The sequence below is a fragment of the Gossypium arboreum genome, chromosome 6, assembly GCF_025698485.1.
Source record: "Gossypium arboreum isolate Shixiya-1 chromosome 6, ASM2569848v2, whole genome shotgun sequence".
NCBI classification, from domain to species: domain Eukaryota; kingdom Viridiplantae; phylum Streptophyta; class Magnoliopsida; order Malvales; family Malvaceae; genus Gossypium; species Gossypium arboreum.
Window position 1 is genome coordinate 17,724,971 of NC_069075.1, and position 15,540 is coordinate 17,740,510.

At 31.5% G+C, this 15,540-nt stretch overlaps 1 long non-coding RNA gene across 1 annotated transcript; it reads left to right on the forward strand.

Annotated features, from left to right (window-relative positions):
* The first annotated feature begins 2,076 nt into the window (after positions 1-2,076).
* LOC128294209 (uncharacterized) lies at positions 2,077-4,947 on the forward strand. Its single transcript, XR_008284520.1, has 2 exons — positions 2,077-3,133; positions 4,434-4,947. It is a non-coding gene; the product is annotated as an uncharacterized LOC128294209 (long non-coding RNA).
* The last annotated feature ends 10,593 nt before the right edge of the window (positions 4,948-15,540 follow it).

The window sequence follows — 15,540 nt, forward strand, 5'->3', positions numbered from 1 at the left end:
ACTTATGTGCTTCCTAGTGTTTCTGTTGGAAAACTTTAGTTTATAAAACAGATTTGTTGCACAACAAAAAATTATGTTTTTTTTAACTAAAACTCGAAATATGGTGCTATTTATAGCAATAAATTCTTTATTAAATTTGTACCTGTGCTTTGGAATAGGCAATATAAGATGTTTCCCAACTTTCGACCAACATGATATTCTTTTCTATTCTCAAACCCTAACTTGCTTAGAGTGTGTGCTCTAATTCACAAACCGATGTTTCTATTGATACTTAGTGGGAATATAAGTAATTCTCATAGTCTAGAAATAGAAAAAAAACTCTCAAAATTAGAATATATTTGGAAGAATAAATGTCACTGAATTTTGATAGAGTACCGACACTAAATATTGTTTTTTTTCCCTTGCCAACTGTCTTTATTTATTGAGAAAATCACAAGAGTATTAGTTGAACAAGAAGGAGCTAAAAAATAATAATATTTTAATTTAAAATATGCATTCTTACTAGGACTAAATAAGGGGCAACACCTTCCTCTATGGAGACTAGGGTTTTTTGCCCATCATGTATTAATCAAGTCTCTTAGACTCATTTGTATGTTGGGTATAATTATATGTGTTATTTAGATATTTAATTATCTCATATAATTTAACCTACCTAATAATCATTTTCTACTATCAAAAATTAATTAATTAAAATAAATTTAATTAATTTTATAATTTATTTATTTTTAACCAAATTCTAATTTCATTAAAGTCATGACCACATTATCATGTTAGAATCAATGAGTAAATTAATTTAATTTCCTTGCTCAACAAGATTGCAATGACTAATTAATTTAATTTGCACTTTGATATTCAATTATTTAGTCACAATCAATCAAATACTAATTTGAAAATATTACTTCAATCTCTAAGTCATCTCTTACTCATAGTGAGAAAATAAATTCACAGCGAATAGTAATATATGCGACCTATTTCTCTAGTTCATCATTTACATTTACTCATCTCATTGATTCAAATGTAAACCATCAATGTTATATTAAGCTAGCAGAGTGATTGATTAGACATATATAATTAGGGTTCAAATAATAAAATTAAATTCTAACTCTTCGTCTATTAATTACAACATTATTTAGTCATTGAGTCATTCCACTAAAGTACCATGATTGAGCTCTCCCTTTTATATACCATTACAGAATCTACTTATTAAGTTCTCATCCAATGACTTTGTTATATGTGTTACCCTTATAGGATATCCTTAATTTCTATGGGTTAAATCCATTCTGTAACGATCTGACTTTTTTGGTGTTGGAAAATGAAATTTCGGAACCCAATTCCATAAACAGAGTTAGTGAAAATATGAATAGAAGGATTTACAAAGTTAGTATGAAAATATATTAGTAAATTATTGAGAAATTAAATCGAGAAAATCATTAATTAAAGTTCAGGGACTAAATTGTAAAAGTTCAATCACTATTAAATTTTAATTTCGAAAACACTTGAGGACCTAATTAGTAATCAACCAAATGACCTAAATATTATTAAACCATTGTTTCTTGTGTGATAGTGGAAAATGATGATGATATCCATTTAGTTCCATAATTATAATTAATAAACACGTACATGTCTTAATTTAGTAAACTAATCATGATTAATTAAGTTAATTAAAACATTAATCTTAGTATAAATAACAAGTAGTGGAGAGAGTATTCATCTTTTTCAAGCTTGCGTCCTCCAAATAGGAAGAAAAAGAAAGAATTTTCTCTTTTCTTTCTTTACAAATTTGTTCAAAATCCCTAACGTACTAAGTCCATTCTTTGAATTTTTTTATGTTTTCATGATCATCTAAGCTTTGTTTAAGCTTACTCATGCCTTGGAATTGTCAATTTTTAAATGTTTATCAAATTGTCATTAATGGGTATTTGATGAAATTGAGTTTGATTTTGAAGAGAAATTGAAGTATGAGTTTTGAGCATGTTAGGACCAAGTTGAAAAGTAAAGAAAACTATTGGAATAAATTTGAAATTTAACTAGGCTTGATTATTTAGTTTTGTGACATTAGAAACTAACAGCATGTTTGGTTGGATGTAATACCTATGCATTACAGCTCAATTCAGTGGACCTATTATTAAACCATTGTTTGGTTGGGTGTAATAAGCTATTACAGCCCTATTCCATACAGGCTTATTCAGGGCAAAAATGCTGTTTAGCATTCGGTGGTCTCCCCATAGAATGAGGATTCAGGGAATGGGTGGGTAAGAAATTAGCTAAAGCTTTCAATTTTACCTTTGCCGTTATCCTTTTTTTCTCGCGTCTGAAATATTTTCCTTTCTTTTTCATGCTTCTTCCTTCCACTATAATATCAACAAATTCCCAATTTATCAATTTAAACCTTTTTTTAATCCCATTTCCTCTGAACCCAATTTGCAGTTTCTCTTCTTATTCAAATTTTTCTCTCTTCAATATATTGCCATCCCACTTGCAGCTAACTAGAATCTTTCCATTACAAAACGACTCTTCCTTTGAAACCTGAAAATCCCTTCTTCTTTTTTTTTTTGCTTAAACAAGTTTCGATCTTTTTTTTAATTATTGATTTATTCTTATTGATAAAAATGGCACTTGAATCCTCAATTTTCAGCCGACCTACTTTTATTTATTCAACAAATTCCTCATCTTTCATGTTTTTTAATCGAAATTTGAAGAACCAATCAAATTTTTTACCCAAAACCAATCACTACCCAACTCCTATTATCTCCACCTGTTCAAACCCCCAACTTTCAAAGCTTTTGGATTCCTCAAAAATGGTATTTTTGGTCATGTGGGATCGTTGAGGGAAGAGAATGAAGGTGTGGGGAATGATCAAAAAATGGTTTTGGTGAAAAGGGGTATTTTGGTGGCAATGGTTTGTGGTGTATTGGTGTTTGGATGCAAAAGAGTTTTTACTGTAGATGGAGTGGCTAATGCTGGTTATGGAGTTATTGGGTAGTGCATATTGTTGTTGAGGAATGCTTGGCCTAAGGCATCTATGATTCTTAAAGTGTTTAAGGAACAAGGTCTGGTTTTGACAACTCTGTTGGGTCTTCCAGCTTTCTTCTCGATGGTAGAGACTACTATAACTACATTATGGCCTTGGAAGGTAATGATTTCTTTGACCCTGGGTTTGATAGCTTTTATCCTTATAAATGCATATTTGTTGTTATGGAAATCAACATGAATAGGATAGGGATTGTTGCAAGTTGAAAAGAATGTAGATGCTTTAGTCAGTTTATAAATACTGTCTTATGTTACCAACTCTTTATGCCTGTGTTTGACACATATATAGACACAAATATGTAGTATCATCGTCCAAATATATAGAAAAACTTCGAAAAAAATGAGTATACTTGTGTAAGACACGTACTCATATCCAATGCTCACTTACCTTAGTATCATATATTTTGTCTTTTGATTTTCATTTTTGTGACTGCTATGCAGATTCCTTGTTGACTTGAGATATCTGGCTTAAGTTAATATAAGATTAAATTTTGGTTTGCCATGTGAACATTCTATATGAACTCCATTTCTTATTATTAGTTTATCCTGGTTGAATTTGGATGATAATCATCTAGATATGAGCTTAATCATTGTAACTTATAAAGGAAGCAAACTGTTAACCGTGAGCAACAAAGGAAGAAAGATAGATGGAAGCACCTTAGAGTGAAAAGGGAGAAGAAATGTGAGTGAAAGAAGGAAAACAAAGAAAGAGAATAATAGAGAAAAACAATTTATAGAATAAGCCAGAGAACAACTTAGAAGTATTTACTATTTCAACTATTAAACCTAAGTCTACATTGATTAAGTAGTATTGCATTTTGGCCAAGCTATCAAGCAAGCCTTTTGAAGTAGTATTGATTAAGTAGTATTGCATTTTGATTAAGTAGTATTGTATTTTTGGATGGTTTATCTGATGAAGAAGCTATATTAGAACTGGATTGTAGAACTGTATTTTTTGATGGTTTACGTTGTGCTTGAGACATCTTATGGAGGTCAAGGATCAAAGTCCCGTAATGTTTGAGTTCAGTTAGGTTTTCATTTCAATTTCCTTTTTTCGTAGAACTTGTCTGGAGGTAGCATGGAATTTATTTTTTGATTTCTTTTTCCCCTTGCTGTTCAGAGTCATCTGTGACTGTATTTTGTTTTATTTTGTTGTTGGCACCTGTGTTCAAGTCTTATATTTTACACTTCCATTGGCATATTTTTGATGAATCCTTTCTTCACCAGGCCAAGGTTCAGTTGTTAAGGAAGATATTAAATTTTCAACTAAAATTTTTTAGGCCAAATTTCTCTCCTCTCACCCTTTTCTCTCTCTTATTTTCCTAGTATTATAGTTTATTTTCTTAAATTTTACATTGTTTTGATGTTGTCTATGGAAATGATTTAATAATGATTGCTGCAAGAGGAGGGATGGATTTAAGGCCTGCTTTACAGAGGTTATACATGACAAGGGCTTCTGCATATAGAGATGCTTTTAAGAGTTTCATAGAAGGATATCAAGAAGGTATCCAGCAGATCATGGATAAAAAGGAAGATTCTTCTAAAGCACAACAAGAAGGCAATACTGATAAAAATTCAACTTGATGGCTGATAAGTGCATAATCGGAGATACATGTGAGTACTTCTCCAGCATACGTATTGTAGATACAAGTTTAGAGATTTGGTGGAGCTAGGTTGGCATGAAATCCCAAGAATGATACATGTCCTTAGAATTTTCCTGTATTGAGAAAGTGACCTTTAGAAACTACAAATATAATGGGAATCTCCATTGACAATGGTGATGCTATTTCCTTCTTGTCATTTGATGTTTATTAATTTTTGTTGTAGTTTAATATTCAACGTGCTTGAGCTTGGAGAAATGTAAAAGAACCTTAATACTTTATGTTTTTGTTAAGTGCAACTGAAGAATTACTTAGATATCTGCTGCCAGCTGCTTGATGATCTAGTCTGATGAATGAGTTTCAATCTGTTCATTTTTGCTACTTCTAGTTTCAATACATTAACTCTGTTAATCTAAATTTGAGGTGATGTGAATGTGGTTAGTTATGTCTTTGCTACTCGTGGATTAGTAAAATAGTTTGATCTGTTAATTATTGATGCTCTTGAGTAAATTCAGTTTGGTAAATGGATTCGATCTGCTGTGGAATCTATTGTCTTGGATCAGAGTAGCTCTTGAATTATTTTCTATTGCTCTCTATCTGCTCGATAGTTTGTTTCTTTGGAGTTTATTGTTACTTAAAGGTACCAAGATTGCTTTAGAAGGATTCACACGCATTGTGTGTTTGAGATCTCAATGGATGATCTTCAAGGAGAATGTGTTCATTAGGATCCACTACTTCATACTTCATGTGGTGCTATACAGCACAATCATGTTTCATCATCTAATTAATGCCACAAGTTCGAATATGTAAGGTGGATCAATTTCTGGACCATCTTATATATGGTATGGTATGGTCAATAAAAGCAAAAATGCTAATGTTATTGTGGCGTCTTTGCAGTGTGTGAAAAGCTAGTATTCTAACAGTCTAGCTTCCATGTTTTTTGTTCTAACTCTAACGAACTTAGTTATGTTGGTGAAAAGTTAATTGCTTAAAAGATTAGCTATGAAAAGCTTATAGCTTAACAGTCTAGCTTTCAAAAATAGTTTATATGTATGTGCTGTTTAACATTTTTCTGTCACAATTAAAATGAAATGAAAATGTGAAATTTAACATTATAATGTTTGTTATATGCAACAAAGTATCGATTAAAATTATTACTTAACTCATAAATTAACATTTAAATTATATCATTATTTCTATTTTAGTGTCTAAATTTTTTAATCACAAGCTATTTATACTTCTAATACTTTGTTTTTATTATTGTAGAATAATTAAATTATTTGTTTCATTAATGATATTTTAGCACATTAAATATGTATTGCGTTTAAAAATAATAAAATAGGTTATATATTATTTTTATAATATTATATATTATGATTTTTAATTCATATAATAATTATATTAAGAATATTATTAAATTATATATTATTTTACTAAATTGTATTTGATAATAATTATATTAAAATATGATTAAATTATTTATTTTATTTTTATTAAAATATATTTAACAATAAATTTATTAAAATTTAATAACAATAACAATAATCATTTACCTAAACAAATTACGCTAAGGGTACTTTGGTCAATCAAGTCTTTTTCCTTATACTATTACAACATCTATTCCATTCAACCAAACTAAATAATGCTATTACAGCTCTATTCCATTCTATTCAACCAAACAATTGAATTACTAATTACAGCTCTATTCCATTACACCTCTATTCAATTATAGCCCTATTCCATTACAATGAACCAAACGTACCCTAAAATGAATAAATTGAAAGTTATTAAGAAATTATGCTATAGATTAAAAGTACAATGTCAATATGAAATCAAATTTTGATATGATGTTAAATATAAAAAAAATATGAGCTTTTCAAATAAAGGGACCAAAATGAATAAAATGCAAAATATTTTTGATTATATGTTTTGCTAGAAAAATCTGGTCTGAAAACATTTTTTTTTGCACAACAAAAAATAAAATTTTGAAAATTGAGCTAGTTTGTGATATTTATAGCAATAAATTTTTTGTAACAACTCGTTTTCAGTAGTACCAAAAATAGTGTGTTTCAGCACCCCATTTTCTGATGATCGAGTCAATAAATATTATTTATTAATATTTACATGTCATTTATAGTATTATGGTGATTTTTGGTCCGATAATTTTATTGATTAGTTAGTAATTAAGATATAAGGACTAAATTGGAAAAATTATAAAAGTCAATCATATTTAATTTATATTAGCTAAGTGGGGTAAATGATATAATTGAATGGATTTAAATGACAATTATGCCATAATATATTATAGTGGACGGTTAATATATGGTTTTAAATGGAAAATTTATGTTAATCATAATATTAGTTTATAATTAAAATTTGTTAAAGCATAAAACAAAGCATATGGCCATTTCCTTTTCATTTTCTGCCTTTCTTCACCGAAACTCCATTTTTAAGCTTAGAGAGTTTTGGCCAAGCTTCCAACCATGCATGTAAGTACTTTCGGGGCCCCTTTTTTTAGTAAATTTTATGTTTTTGATATCGTTGTAGCTTAATCTTAGCTAGCCCATGGACTATTTTGTAAAATTGTCAAAGTTTTAAAATGTTTTCATTGATGAATTTTGAGGTTTTTGATGTTAAATGGTTTGGTTGTAAGCTTAGAAATGATTAAGGACTAATTTGTAAGTGAATTTGGTTAGTTTTGAGTTTAGGGACTAAAATAAAAATGTTATTAATTTGACATGAAAATTATGTAATTACTGTTTCTATATGGTTAAATAAGGATGAAATTGAAAACAGATTGAAAAACGAAGCTTAAATGGGAAAGATATGATAGTTTTGGTTTTAGGGATTAAATTGAAAAAATGTGAATCTTTAGGAAAATTATGAAAAAAAATTAAGTTGACATGTACACTGAATAAGATGATTTAAGGTAATTGGAAATTATAATTTGAAATGAATTACTCTATAGATTAAGAAGTGAACCGATAGAAAAATAATCTAGGAAAAGGGAAAATTACAGACTAGTCCCTAACATTCTGTTATTGTTGTTTGCTCCTATAAGTTCATATGGTGTATTTATGTTTATAAATATATTGATTGTGCTTAAATTATGAATTTTTGTTATATAAATTGATTTTGAAATGTATTCAAAATGGTACAAAAGGCAAGAAGGACTGAAATGTAAAGAATTGTTATAATATGTGTATTGAGCCCAGATGAGCATAGGATAGGATACAATTGGCATGCCAATAGGGTTAGCTGCGGTTGTACAGAATTTTCACTTGCCTACTGTTAAAGCACTTCAGTGCCTACTGTGTGGTATAGTTACTTGCGTATTCGTATCTATTCATTTAGTTCATCGGGCTAACTATTTAAAAGGAAATATATTGTTTGATTTCGTATATAATTGGAAATGAATGTGTTCATACAACTATATGTGTTCTTATGCTTAATTGAGCAAAAATCATGTTTCCGTTTGATAGTTTTGATGAAATGATACTGATCTGAATGGTGTGAGCAAATTTACAGATTATATGACTAAATATGAAATACTCACCTTACTGTTGTGATATGTTTTGACAAGAAACTTAGTTAAACTTGTTATTTTGATAGATTTACTTATGAAATGAGGTAAGTTAATGTGTTAACACTTATGAGCTTACTAAGCATATATAATTCTTACTTGATTATGTTTCCTGTCTTGTAGTTGTCTTTTGCGGAACGTAAAGATTGGACCAACTCGGAGATCACACTATCCAACTTCAGTTTTAGTAGATTTTTGAATCGTTTTAGATCTAATTATGTGGCATGTAAATAGGGTTTTATATAGTTAAGTGTTGATATTGAAAGTTGGTGAAATGGTCTTTAAATGGTACTTGTCTTGAATATGTATATAAATTGTAAATGGGTTTAATATGTCAAAGTGTATACCTTTTCTAGGCAATAAGAGTGGCTTATAAGTTTAATGTTGTTTTGAATGGTTGATGATATGTTTATAGGAATTTCATTATAGATATGTTCACTTGTTGGTTCATGGAAGTGAACCAAGCATGAAGTTGGTTTGGACGAGCTAGTATGTGAAATGGTATGTTTGGTGCATAACATGAATAACATGAATGGTACAAATTTAGTTGAATGATTTGTAGTTATTTGAAATATTTGAATTGTGATGGTGCCATTGAGGCATATTGGTTAGATGATTAGGTCTATTTATATGATATGATTTGGTATGTTTTGTATAGATTTTAAAAGTTGATAGATGCATTTGGTTACCCTATTTAAGATTGGTTTTGGTGACTTGCATGAAAAGGTTCATTTCGCATACACTGGCTAACACACAATTGTGTGTCACATATAGAAAAGTGACACGACTGTGTGCTCTATGGTAGTTAGGAGATTTATGTATTATACGATTTTCGAATGTCACATGGGCTAGCCACACGCCCGTATGGGTACTATTGATGTAGTCTTTTAATTTTCACACGGTCTTAGTTTGTTACACGGCCCTGCGACATGGTCTTGTGACTCTAATTCTACACGGTTACCATTTGTAACACGGCCTGGGCACACGACCATGTGGCCTTAACTTCAAAAATTACCTTACTTTTTGAAAAGCTTTCAGTATGGTCCTTATTTATACATGGGTTAACTTGTAAGATTTCGTAAGTTCGATTGAGACTCGAATTAGTTTGTAAATGATATTATGCATGAATTATGAATTGTTTTGATTGTTTAATTAAATGTTTAAAGTTGGAATTGTATCTGAATTGCTCCATTAACTATTGTAGCATCCTATAATTCAAGTCCAACGATCGAACCTGGTGAGGGTTGCTACACTTAGTGGCATCATAGCTACAATTTAGTCGATTCTAAGATTGAACGTAGTGTGTGCTGAGTCTAGAAAATACATGCCATATTAACTTGTGATAGTGTGATGCTATTTGATCCGATATTATCTTGTTTTCTTATAGATATAAAGATGTCGGCCGAATCAAACTGTTCTGTCATTGATGAAGTTGATAGTAACATTCTGGCTTCCAATTAGGGAGCAAGTCAATTCTGTAATTTTCTATAAATGAGGCAAAAAATGCCTTCTGCGGTATAATGAGCTAATGGTTTACCGAGTTTATGGGAGCCAACCCTACGTCTCCGTAACATCCGCCCCTTATTGTGCCTTCGACGACACCTACTTGTCTTCAGAATACTAAAAGCTTACATAGTCCCTGATTGATAAAATTAGAAAATGTAAGGCTGAAAAATTTTGTGGAAAGATAGAAGATGATTCTGCTAGGGCTATGTATTGGTCTGAGTATTGGTTAGAATACATAATGAGTCTTCAACCATCTAAAATCCACCCATTCACAGTCATTGTGCCTCCTACTAAGAGATCGATTGGTTCTAATCCAATTGAACCAGATTTGGATCTCAACCTTGTCCAATTTTAATTCTATCTTTTCCTTATTTTTCAGAAGAGACCTCCAGCTTACTGTCTCTTTCAATTTAACCCCTAAATGTCTTAATTTCCAGGTTTAAAGGAAACTAGGTGTGACTGTTATGTTGTGTGTTGGGAAGTTGAATTTCTATAGGCATATTAAGGTGAGGAGTGTAAAATGCGAAAGAGAATCAGCAAACCAAGGAGTTGAGTATGAATATTCAAAAGATTGTAAGGAAAAGAGAAAGCAAGCAAGAAGAGTAAGTAGTCATAAAGGCTAGAGAAGAATATAAAAATTTCATTAATAAAAGAAAGAGGCATGTACAATTACAAAAAGAGAAAATTTTAATCCTTTTCTTCATCTGGTGGAGTTGTAGTGGCGGGATCTTCTAGACCCTCTTCCTTAGGGCCAATTCCTTTTTTGGGAGTGGGGCTAGTTAACCATAGATCCTGAGAATAGAAGAGCTTACCTGATTCTCTCCATTCCTTCTAAAATTTTCCCACTCTTCACCTGAGGGACTGAAAACATCGAAAGTAAGATCCAAATTTGTGAGTTTGTATGTGCAATGCAAATTTACCAAACCCACATTAAACGGACCTGTAGTGACTTAGGCGTACAGTATCAAATTTGATCTTAGTTTAGGCAAATAGCTTTTAATGCTAGCTTTAGTCTCCACCTTATAATTCTTTAGAGCCTCGTGGTTTTCTTTTTAGAGCTACTTCAAGTATGAGAGGTGTTGTCCATCTAGAGCCTTCTTATTAGCCTCTAGTTGGCAGAACTTTTCATTTATCTCCTTCTCCAAGGAATTGTACTTAGCCTCCCAAATAGAGACGGAATAAAAAAGCTCCTAATTTTGGTGGACTGTGCCTTCATGAATGTGGCGAAACTAAGCAAGTGATTCATTAAGAGAACTCATGGAATTTTTGAGCTCAATCTGCTTAGCCTTATTCTCTCTACAAGTTTTAGAAAATACCCAGCTTAACACCTTAGGCCCGACCCGGTCTTCAAGTCCCAAATGAAATAAGACTTGAATAACTGGTTAACATTTCTAAATTTAAATATTATTTAAATTTTGACTATTATTTATACAAATTAACCTATACTAGCGTACACATCTTTTAAAGTTGTGGCCTTACAAATTTAATTCAAAATTTGACTATAAGGCTTGAAAATTTTATGAATTGACTAAACCCGAGTCGTGGTCTTTAAGAGCGCCCTTTTATACGCATGTTATGACTATCGTCCCTTTTTTTCCTTAAGTTGGCTATGTCTGGCTCAACCATCCACTCGATTTTCTAGGTAACAACGATCATTTGTAAGTTTAATAAAACTTAGTGAGATTATGCATAACGTTCACATAATAAAATTCAAAACCAAGGGATTGTAGGTTTGAAATAATTTTTCCAGTCTCTGGTCACTAGCTGATAAGTCTAAATTGCATAAGTTTGTTTATCACTTTTTACTTAGAATTTATTCATATCTCTAGCATTTAAATAGCTAATTGTGTAACGTTAGTTCATATTGAGACATGACGCACTTTATTAGGTATTAATTTTACATAAATTCACTTTATTATGCTACATGTTAATTTCCTTGTTAAAATATTGCAGTATGGACCACTAAATTACTCAATTTTGGGACCTAGTTAGGAAACACATGCAAGTGAGCTAATTATTCAACAATGTGGACAACAAGCTGATGAATGGGGCTCGTAAAAATTGCCTTGACCCAGCTTGGAAGATGGTTGCTGAAAAGAATTAATCTACTTTTTAATTGGGTTGACACACCATCCAATAGGGGGAAGAAAAGCCCAAATTCAGCAGAGACATGAAGAGCAGCCCAAAAAGACTTTTGGAACAACTATTTAAGGTCCCTACATGTGTTAAAAAATCACATAATTGCCCAAACAAGTTGCCTTGATTGCTGTCCAACCCCATTCCTTGAATCAAGGACGAATCAGTCATAAATCAAGCAACCATCAACCCTTTACCCAACAAATCATGGCCAACCATGCTTAAGAGATTCTCAAGGGATGTGCATGATAGTTTTAGGAAACTCCCAAGCTCTCCCTCAAGTACAAATAGGCCTTTCATTCACCTTTCATCTCATCCCTCAATACTTAACAATTCTCTCATTATTCTCTCCTCTCTTCCACGCCTAAAGCTCTCCATCTTTCCATTTTCTTTTAGCTAGCATTTCTATGAGAGAAAAACGCTCTTGGTCAGCCACCTTAAGGAACAATTTGCAAAGGAGCAACCACGAAAATTTGAGGAAGCCACCACAAATAGTCTTTGGGGAATCACCGAATTCATCAAGAGTTTCTTCTTCCTTTATCTTTAATTTTTTCTTAGTTTTTAATTATGTTTGCAAATTGTTTGATTGTTTTTCCATTAATGATGATGACTTAAATTGTTTCAGCTAGAATAATTGAAATGATTTGATTAAATTTATTAAACTCATGTTTTTATTGTTCTGTGCCTCAATTGTTCATGCTTCAAATTAAAATGATTCATGCACTAAAATATGTTTGAATACATTACAATTAGTTGCTTAATCTGACCCAGATGATGATTAATACACAATAATTGGAAGGTGCATGCTTAATTTATATCCAACCCAGAATAAATTAAAGGTTCGTAATGATTCCAAAAGAATACTATTACGTTGCATAACTTTAGGTTTGAGTGATTAAATTGTTTCAAACCGACACACTCCCTGTTACTTCACATAAATTCTAAGTAATCTTTAAATATTTACATAGAAATATGCATGTTTTCCTAAGTATAAGACTTTGAAAGAACTTATATGAGATTCCAACTTAATGAATGATAGAGTTGCGATGGAATTTTTTTGGAACTTTATTAAACAATAAAAAGAATGAATTGAGTCAAGTGTTGTAATTGTTCTAGCTTATTCATGTTATTGTTGTTAAACTTGAGAATTGCTGCTAAACCATTTCATTGCATTTTATTTCATTTCACTGCATTTAGGTTAATTAATTTGTATATAGTTGATTAATTTAATTTTAACATCCATCATCTTAAAAATATTGTGTTTTGTTAACCAACTTGTGAATATTAATTTTACAATTATTGATTTCAACACAGTCCCTGAAGAGATGATACTATTTTCTTAGTTACTTATTACTTGATAATGATTGTGTATACTTGCACATTCTGTTGTGAACTACTAGCAGACTGTAGTAATGTGGTCTTTGTCTTCCCCTTTTTCCCTTAAAGTCCACTACAACTGACTTCTTCTTTATTTGCAGTATACACGAATTTTCTTCAAGATATGTGTTCTCTAGGAACATGGACTTGAACACACTTCAACCAAATTTTTTGTTCCCTCGCAATCTTAGATGGGAGACCCAATGTCAGTCATTTGCTATCTGACATTGACTTCCCTAGAATTTCATATTCTTATCCTCCCTATATCTTGGCAGACTACTTGCCCTAGGTTAGTCCTTGTCGAACTCAATCTTTAGCCAGCCTGAGGGATTTAGCCCCCGTATGTGATATGCCATAAAAGTAACATATTCTAATCCCATGCTTGGCATGTTTTTTGGATGATTTATCATATAATTTAGTGAATTTGATGCTTTTAATCCTTTAATTTCATGTTTTTATACTTAGAAGAGCATAAGGGAGCAAAAAGAGTAGAAAACGAGCCACAATTAGACAAAACGAGCTACTTTCAGGATCCACACTGCCTAGCAATTCCTACACGGGCTGGCCACACGCCCATGTGCCAGCTCGTATCGATTTCGCTCCCTGTTTCCTAAGCATGTGGAAAAAGCCAATTTTTAGGGATTCTGAGCATTCCAAGGTCTATAAATACACACTAGAAGAGGGCCTAAGGGAGCATGCAGAGTAGAAGGAAGAAATTACTTGAAGAACATTGTCGAAATCAACTCAGAAGCAGGATCACCTTCAAGATTGAATATCTTCATTCAATTTCTCTAGAATTTTTTGGGTTCTTTATGTCTTGTTGTTTTCCTAATTTTGAGATGTTTTCTCCCCAAATTATGAACTAAATTCCCTAGATACCTAGGGAAGATGAAACCTATGATGAATATTATTATTTGATTTTTTTGAGTTACATGATAAATATTTGTTCTTGATCTCAATTATGTGTACTTACTTCATGTGTTAATGTTTTTAGGATATTAATTCATGATTGATGTGCTTATTTTAGTGGAGCAAAAGTCCCTATGTAAGAGTAGATCTAGCATAATTGAGTGAAGTTACATGCAATCCTAGAAATAGGACGACATAAATCTACCAGATTAGAGTCAAATCTAATAGGGGAATCCATAGATCGAGTTAATGCGACAATAGAGGTTTTAATTAGAAAGAGATTTAAATTAATCAACCTAGAGTCAGTTATTTTTACTCTTAAAAGAGATATTAGTATAATTTATGGATTTCTATAGATCAAGGCAAGTGAATAAATCATTTAACTCAGATTCAGAATAATAAGTGAAGTCTAGGTGGATTCTTTCCAAGGTATTGTCTTTATCATTGGTTTTCTTCGAATATTTTCCCAAGTCATTCTCTGTCGAGTCCTTAGTAATTAGTTTAATTTTAGGTTAAAAACAACCCTTCAATTTATAGGCTAAATAATAGAAGAAAGGTAATTACCAGTACTTTTAGTCCTCATGGATACGATATCCTCAACTCATCATAACTATCCTACTACTTGATAGGTACAATTGTCTTTGTCGTGATTTTAGTTAGTTAAGTGAATCAACATCAAGTTTTTGGCACCATTGCCGGGGACTAAAATATTAGGAACACTTAATTTTTATTACTTTAGCCATTTTAATTTTAATTGCATTTTATTTTTGTTTTTAGTTTAATTATGTTTACTAATTTTTCTTTTTGTTTGCTTTTGGCAGGTTCCTTTAGTATATGACTAGAAGAAACTCGTCAGGACCTCTTATATTTGACAGTGAGATCGAAAGTAAAGCTTGTAGAAACCATAGAGAAGCGAGGAAAAGTCGACAGAGTACAATAGAAGAGAAAGAGGAAGTTATTGTTATTACTGAGGAGATGGCTGAAAATTAGGATAATCAACTGCCTCCTGTAGTTGCAGCAAATCTTGCTCCTTGTACTATGTACAATTATGCCAAGCCCAATTTAACTAGGGCTGAATCGAGTATTGTTAGACCTACTATTGCTGCAAATAATTTTAAACTAAAACCTAACACTATTCAAATAATTCAACAGTTTGTTCAGTTTGATGGTTTGCAGGACGAAGACCCAAATACTCATTTAGCTAATTTCCTAGAATTCTGTGACACTTTTAAGATAAATGGCTTTTCTGAAGATGCCATTCGCCTTCGGTTGTTACTCTTCTCATTGAGGAATAAGGCAAAATAGTGGTTGAATTCCTTACCACGAGGTTCTATCACTACATGAGAGCAAATTATAGAGAAATTTTTGTTAAAGTACTTTCCACTAGCTAAGACAGCC